The following is an 8,076-nucleotide window of genomic DNA, read 5'->3' on the forward strand; positions in this document are numbered from 1 at the left end:
CACCACTTATGAAGCAACCTCCCTGCAGGTGGGGAGCTGGGGGCTTGAACTGGGATCCATATGCAGGTCCTTGCGTTTTATACCATGTGTGTTTAAGCTACTGCGCTGCCACCTGGCCCCCTCAAACTTTCTATTTCCTCTAGGTAAGTCTCCAGGAGAGGAATTGTATTGTAGGGTAGGTCCATTTCTAGTGTCCTGATAAATCTCCAAATTGCTTTCCAAAATGGTGGGACAATTTTCACTCCCACCAGCAGTGCAGAAGTGTCCCTTTTTTATCTCATCATCCTCTTAATTATTTGCCATTGATTTCCTTTCTGATGAATGGCATTCTCACAGGTGAAAAATTGTATATCATTGTTCTGTTTATTTGCATTTCTCTGATGATCAGTAATATTTAGCATTATCTCATATATCTGTTGGCCCTCTGAGTCTCTTCCTCAGTGAAACTTCTGTGCATGTCCTTGACCCATTTACTAGTGGGGTTGTTTATTTGTCTGGTGTTTAGTTTACTGAGCTCTTCATGTGTTTTGGTTATTAATTCTTTGTCCGATGTATGTTGTGTAAAGATCTTCTCCCATGCCATAAGGTGTCTTTCTGGTTGGGTGGTGGTACCCTTTGATGTGCAGTGGCTTTTCAGTTTGATGTAGTCCTATTGGTTTATTTTTCCTTTATTTTTTTTTTGGATTTGAATCCTTGAAGGATTTTTAAGCATAGGTCATAAAGTGGACTGCCAATATTTTCTTCTGTGCATTTGATTGTTTCTTGCCTAATGTCCATGTCCTTGATCCACTTGGAGTTGACTTGTGTGTGTAATAAGTGACAATTCAATTTTGTCTGCTTTCCTGTTCCAATACAATTATCCCAGCACTGTTTGTTGTAGAGTCTTTCGTTCTTCCATTTAAAGATTTGTAAAAAGTTAGCTGCCAAATATGTGGGGCTTATTTCTGGATCTTCAATTCATTTGAATTCCAATGATCTGTTTGTTGTTGTTTTGGTGCCAGTACCAGGAGGCAGTTTTAACTACAGCACCTCTGTACTATATTGTGAGGTCAGGTAGTACAATACCTCTGGTCTTGTTCTTTCTTAAGATTGCTTTGGCAATCCTGAGGATTTTTTGGTTCCAGATAAAATTTAATATTCTTGTTATATTGCTTTAAAGATTTTTATTTTTGGATACTTACCTGATGGGATGTAACATGATCATGAAGCTGGTGTTCCCAGGGCAAGGCTTATCCATTGCACTCCGGATGTGCTGACCCCTGAGATTTCCCCAAGGGGGGGAAACTCAACTACATAATTTGTGGTAGTGGGAGACTGTGCTCACACTCTTCCCTGAAAAAAAAAAAAGAAGTTTTCCGGTACCTTGATGGGAATGACATTAAATCTGTATATGGCTATGGGCACGATGGTCATTTTTATAATGTTCATCCTTCCAACCCATGAGCACAGGATATCTTTCCATTACTTTGTATTTCTTTCTATTGCCTTAAAGTAGTTTTCAGTGTATAAGTCCTTCACTTCATTTGTTAGTTTCATTCACAAATATTTTATTGTTTTTGCTGCTATGATGGAGATTCATTTCTGTATCTTTTCTTTTTCTTCTGACTTGGTGTTGGGATAGAGGAATGCCACTGATTTTTTTATAATGATTTTGTAGCCTGTCACGTTACTATATTTTTCAATGATATCCAAGTGTTTTCTGCTGGAATCTTTACAGTTTTGTATATATACAATTCTATCATCTGCAGATGTGGATATTTTACTCTTGTCTTCCAATCTGTATTTATTTGATTAATTTTTCTTACCTAATTGTTATGGCTAGGACTTCCAAGGCAATGCTGAATAGTAGTGGTGATAATGGGCAGTCCTGCTTTGTACCTGACTGGAGAGGTATGCTTTCAGTTTTTTCACCACTGAATATGATGCTGGCTGTTGGTTTACTGTATATAGATTCATTAGCTTAAGGAATTTCCAGTCTATCCCCATGTTAAAATGTTTTGATCACTAAAGGATGTTGGAAATTGTTGAAGGATTTCTTTGTGTCTATCGAGATGATCATATGATGTTTACTTTTATTTTTTTGATGTGAGGGATCACATTTACTGATTTATATCTATTGAACCAGCTTTGTATCCCTGGGATAGAAACTTACTTAATCATGGTGCATAAGATTTTTGATGTATTGTTGTATGCAATTGAGTAGAATTTTGAAAATTTAGCATCTATGTTCTTCATGGATATTGATCTTTAGTTTTCTTTCTTTTTTTTTTAATCTCTGTCTGCTTTAGGTATTAGTATGATGTTGGCTTCAGGAAAGGTGCTAGGAAGAATCCCTGTGTCTTTTATCATTTGGAAGAAATTTTAAAAATGTATTAGGGAGCCTGGTGTTAGCGAGCATAAATCAAACCACCATCCACTGAAAGGAAGCAAAGATGTTTATTGACGAATTGCAATCCGGGCCGAGATGGTGACTGGCAGCAGTCTACCAAGCTCGACACTGAACAGGGCTCAAACCACACAATTTATAGGAATTCAGAACACACTTGAGGAGGGGTTCCACTCCATCTTACAATCTATGTCCAATTACATATTACAAAAAAAGCGGAATCCAATCATTTTAAACCAAGCAAAAAGCGGTGTCCATACAAAGCGAAGCTCGGGCTAATTTCAAACCTTGCAAAACCAGACAACCAATAAGACTTGACCAGGTATTAGGTCCTCACATCCCCCTACCATCATACCAGGCCATCTGGCGACCAGTATACTGCTGGGGCTGTGCAGAGGTCCTGATAAGGCTAGCCCTCATAAAGAACTTCTGCAAAACACCTGATGACCTTCACTGATTAGCCCTGTTTTTCAAAAGGGAAAGGGCAAGGGGCTTTTTACTTAGCAAACAACCGGGGGGCTTTCAAAAACAAGAGTAAGAAGGGGAACTTGTAGGGAAAAAGGGGAATTTAACACTAAACACTCAAAAACTTAACATCTAAACCTAAAATGAAAAAGGGGGGAACTTAAAGTTAGCTTGAATACAGGGGGATTTAAAAGTAATAGCTAGTTACTGCCTGTCACACCTGGCAGTAGTGCAGCGGGTTAAGCGCACGTGGCGCGAAGTGCAAGGGCATAAGGATCCTGGTTCAGTCCCTGGCTCCCCACCTGCAGGGGAGTCGCTTCACAGGCAGTGAAGCCGGTCTGCAGGTGTTGATATTTCTCTCCCCCTCTCTATCTCCCCTCCTCTCTCGATTTTTCTTTGTCCTATCCAATGACAGCAACAACGACAACAATAATAATAACCACAACAATGACAAAAAACAACAAGGGCAACAAAAAGGGAAAAAATGGTATCCAGGAGCAGTGGATTCACCCTGGAGGGGGAAAAAAGTATTAATAGTCATTCTTGTTTAAAAGTTTCGTAGAATTCATTTGTAAACCTATCTGAGCCTGGACTTTTATTGTTGGGGAGGTTTTGGATTACTGCTTTGATTTCTTTGGCTTTAATTGGTCAATTCATGTGTTGCATTTTTCTTGATTTAATCTGGGGATGGTGTATGTTTCTAAAAATGTATCCATCTTCTCCATATTTTTCTAGTTTTGTGGCATATAGTTGTTATAGAAGTTTCATATGGGACTTTGAATCTCTCCCTTTTCATTCATGATACAATTAATTTGAAGTTTTTTTCTCTCTGTTTTTCAGTGCGTGTGGCTAAGGGTTTGTCAATTTTGTTTACCCTTTCAAAAATCATCTGAGTTTGTTGATATTTTGTATGGCTCTTTTGTTTTCAGTATCTAATATTTATTACTTCATTACATGTGCTTGCTATGGGGTTTTCCTATTCTTTTTATAATTCCTTTAGGTTGTTTATTATTATGTTTTCTTGTTTCTTGATGTGTGCCTGCCTGGCTATGAACTTCCCTCTTAGTACTGTTTTAGCTGTTCCAAATATTCTGACAGCAGCTTCTTTGTCTTCATTTCTTTTGAGGAAAATTTCAATTTACTCTTTCATCCAATAATTATTGAGTAGTTTATAGTTGAATTTCAATACTTTGGGGTGATCTCTAGCATTCTGTTTGTAGATTAATGTTAGTTCAACTTCAATGTTATCTGAGAAGATGCTTGAATAATTCTGATGATTTTGAATTTATCGTTGTTGGGGCTTAGCATATGATCTATTTGTGAGAATGTCCCATGTGGGCTTAAGAAGAATGCATATTCCATTCTTTTTGTATGTAGGTGTAGTAGTTTTGAAGTTGACTGTGGAGGATTTGAGTGTGGCTATTGCTGTTTGTTTGTGTTTGAGATTCATTGTCCTATATAATGGTTTTCCATCCTTCCACTTTGAGCCTTTATTTTTGTCCTACTGGGTGAACTGAGTCTCCTGCAGACAGCATATGATAGGGTCATGTTTCCTGATCCACATTCCTACTCTATGTATTTTGATGAGTGAGTTCAAACCATTAACATTAATGAAATTATGGATTTGAAATGTTGCAGTGTTACTATATATACATGTATATATAGTATATACATGTCTTATTATATTACTATAGTCTTAGATACTGTTATATGTATGTTGATGCATTAAAAAAAAGTCCATTTAAAACTTTCTGTAAGGCCGGGTTTGCTATAATTGGCCATTTCAGCTCTTTTTTCTTTCTTTTTCTGAGAGTGTCTTTATTTTTCCCTCCAGTTTGATTAAGAGTCTAACAGGGTACATAATTCTTGCTTGGAAGCCTTTCTAATTTAGCATTTTTTAGATCTCTTGACATTCCCTTTTGGGTTTGAGAAGTCCACAGATATCATTTTGGCTTTATTGTTTTATGTTAAACTTTGTTTTTCTCACGATGTTTTCAGTAACTTTTTTATCATTAGTCTTTGTCATATTGATGATGATTTGTCTTGATGTCTGCCTCTCTGGTACATCTTTGGTGTTCCGTTCCCTAAGCTTCCTGAATCCGTATATGTTTACGATTTTTAACTTGGAAAAAGTTCTCTCCTATTACTTCATCATGTATTGGTTGTTCTCCTTTTTCTTCTTCGCTACCTTCTGGCACACCAATGATTCAAATGTTATTTCTCTTCAGATCATCACACATGTCCCTGATGTTATTTTATTGTTTCTTTGTTTTTTTATGTTTTAAATTTCTTTATTGGGGGATTAATAGTTTACAGTCAGCAGTAAAATACAATGGTTTGTACATGTATAACATTTCTCAGTTTTCCACAATTTTCAAAGTGTCTTAACCACTTTTATAGGTGTATGACACTTTTGTTAGCTTTTTTTAGTTTGGTTATTACAGAAGCACGGTGTCAGCATTACAAATTCACTACTCCTGGTTGTCTTTTTGTTTTCTTTTTTTTTTTGTATTTTGTTTTTTTATGACAGAGATAAATTGAAAGGGGGCTAGATAGAGAAGGAAAAGAAGATAAGACACCTGCATACCTATTTCACCACTTATGAAGTGTCCGCGCAGCAGATGGACAACAAGGGCTTGAAGCTGGGACCTTGTGTGGGTCCTTTTGCATAGCATTATATGATGTGTTTTATTTATTTTATTTTATATCATTTTTATTATTTTATTGTTTTTTTAAGAAAGGAGACATTAACAAAACCATAGAATAAGAGGGGTACAATTCCCATAACCCGATCTCCATATCCCATCCCCTGCCCTGATAGCCTTCCCATTCTCTATCTCTCTGGGAGTATGGATCCAGGGTCGTTGTGGGTTGCAGAGGGTGGAAGGTTTGGCTTCTGTAATTGATTCCCCGCTGAACATGGGTGTTGACTGGTCGATCCATACTCCCAGTCTGCCTCTCTCTTTCCCTAGTAAGGTGGGGTTCTGAGTAAGTGGAGCTCCAGTACACATTGATGGGGTCCTCTGTCCAGGGAAGTCTGGTCAGTATCTTGCTGGCATCTGGAACCTGGTGGCTGAAAAGAGAGTTAACATACAAAGCCAAACAAACTGTTGAACAATCATGGACCTAAAGACTGGAACAGTGCAGATGAAGTGTTGGGGGGTATTCCCTGAATGCTATTGTGTACTTCTGCTTTCAGGTATATATTTTCCTCTAGTTTATGGGCACGGGTGAACCTATGCTCTATCTCAGGGGACCTGGACTATATCTAGGTTTGGGGAATTTATTGGGAAGTGGAACTCCTGGAATGGAATTAGAGAATACTATAAAAGGAAAGGTCTCACCCGAGTGATGAAGCTGAAGGGTTGTCATTCCACATCTGAAGTCTCTGGTCACAGTCTGAAGTGAAGCATGCTGGGGTGACACTCATTGCATTGATTAGGTTGCTATCCGTGGATGCAATATTATTTGATTTGAACTGAGAGCAGCATTCAGAAAAGTGGGCCCCACCCTAAGGTTCCATGACTGGAGGAAATATAGGCTCTATAGTGGAAATGTGAGGTTCCTGTTGTCTTAGGGTTCAAGAAGAAAATGGATAGTTATTGTTATTGTCACATTATTTGGTGATAGGGTCAACTTTGAAAAGTCCCTTTGATAGGGTTTGGAGTATAATACCCAGCATTTTGTATATAGCTGTGCTACTGGTTGCTTCTATTCTCCCTGGTCTAAGCTTTTTGGAGAGACAACATATCAAAGACAGCCTATGTATTAAAAAGACTCAGTCTGTGTTTTAAGAAGTTCTAGACATATCATCAGTTTTTCGTCTCTCATATTAATTAGTGGTTTATATGTTTACACTTTAATAGGATTGTACATAAACACCACTCCCACCATCAAAAGACTGTGTCCCATCCCGACCCCCTACCACGCCCCCCCACCCCACGCAGTGCTGGGAAGCCCAATGGCTACCCTTCCCTTCACCACAGGGTTTTTACATTGGTGCCCTGCTCTCAATTTAATCAGATACTGCTTTTAGTTTCCCTTTCTGTTCTTCTTTCTCAACTTCTGTTGATGAGTGGGGACATTCCATACTCATCTTGATCTTACTGACTTAGCTGACTTAACATAAATCCTTCTAGCTCTGTCCAAGATGGGTCATAAAAAGGTGGGTTCATTGTTTTTAATAGCTGCACAGTATTCCATTGTGTATATATACCACCTCTTTCTCAGCCACTCATCTGCTGTTGGGCACCTGGGTTGCTTCCAGGTTTTAGCTATTATGAATTGTGCTGCTATGAACATAGATGTACACACATCTTTTTGGTTGGGCATTATGGAATCCTTCGGGTATATCCCCAGGAGAGGAATTACTGGGTCATATGGAAGGTCTATGTCTAGCCTTCTGAGAGTTTTCCAGACTGCTCTCCACAGAGGCTGGACCAATTTACATTCTCAACAGCAGTGTAGAAGGGTTCCTCTGTCCCCAAAGCCTCTGTTGCTTCTGTCCTTTTTGATGTATGCCATTCTCACAGGGGTGAGGTGGACTCTCAGTGTTGTCTTTATTTGCTTTTCCCTGACAATAAGAGACCTGGAGCAGTTTTTCATATGTTTGTTAGCCTTTTGGAGCTCCTCTGAAGTGAATGTCTTGTTCATATCCTCTGCCCATTTTTGGATAGTGTCATTTGCTTTTTTGTTGCTAAGTTTGCTGAGTTCTCTGTATATTTTTGTGATTAGTCTCTTGTCTGATGTTTGGCATGTGAATATCTTCTCCCATTCTGTGAGGGGTCTCTTTGTTTGTGTGATAGTTTCTTTGGCTGTGCAGAAGCTTTTCAATTTGATGTAGTCCCATTTTTTTGTTTCTGCTTTAGTCTTCCTTGCAATCGGGTTTGTTACATCAAAGATTTCCTTGAGGTTTAGGTGGGAAAGTGTTCCACCAATGTTTTCCTCTAAGATTTGATAGTTTCTGGTCTGACATCCAGGTCTTTGATCCATTTGGAGTTGATTTTTGTTACTGGTGAGATAAGGTGGTTCAATGTCATTCTTCAGCATGTTATAATCCAGTTTTCCCAGCACCATTTATTGAAGAGAGCGTCCTTCTTCCATTTAATACTTTGGGCCCCCTTATCAAAGATTAGATGTCCATAGGTGTGGGGGTTTAGGTCTGGGCTTTCAATTCTGTTCCACTGGTCTGTGTGCCTATTTTTATTCCAGTACCAGGCTGTTTT

At 38.6% G+C, this 8,076-nt stretch overlaps 1 non-coding gene across 1 annotated transcript; it reads left to right on the top strand.

Moving 5' to 3' along the window:
* The first annotated feature begins 1,173 nt into the window (after positions 1-1,173).
* LOC132536097 (U1 spliceosomal RNA) lies at positions 1,174-1,335 on the top strand. Its single transcript, XR_009547776.1, has one exon. It is a non-coding gene; the product is annotated as a U1 spliceosomal RNA (small nuclear RNA).
* Positions 1,336-8,076: the final 6,741 nt, after the last annotated feature.

The sequence above is a fragment of the Erinaceus europaeus genome, chromosome X (genome assembly GCF_950295315.1).
Source record: "Erinaceus europaeus chromosome X, mEriEur2.1, whole genome shotgun sequence".
Taxonomy (NCBI): domain Eukaryota; kingdom Metazoa; phylum Chordata; class Mammalia; order Eulipotyphla; family Erinaceidae; genus Erinaceus; species Erinaceus europaeus.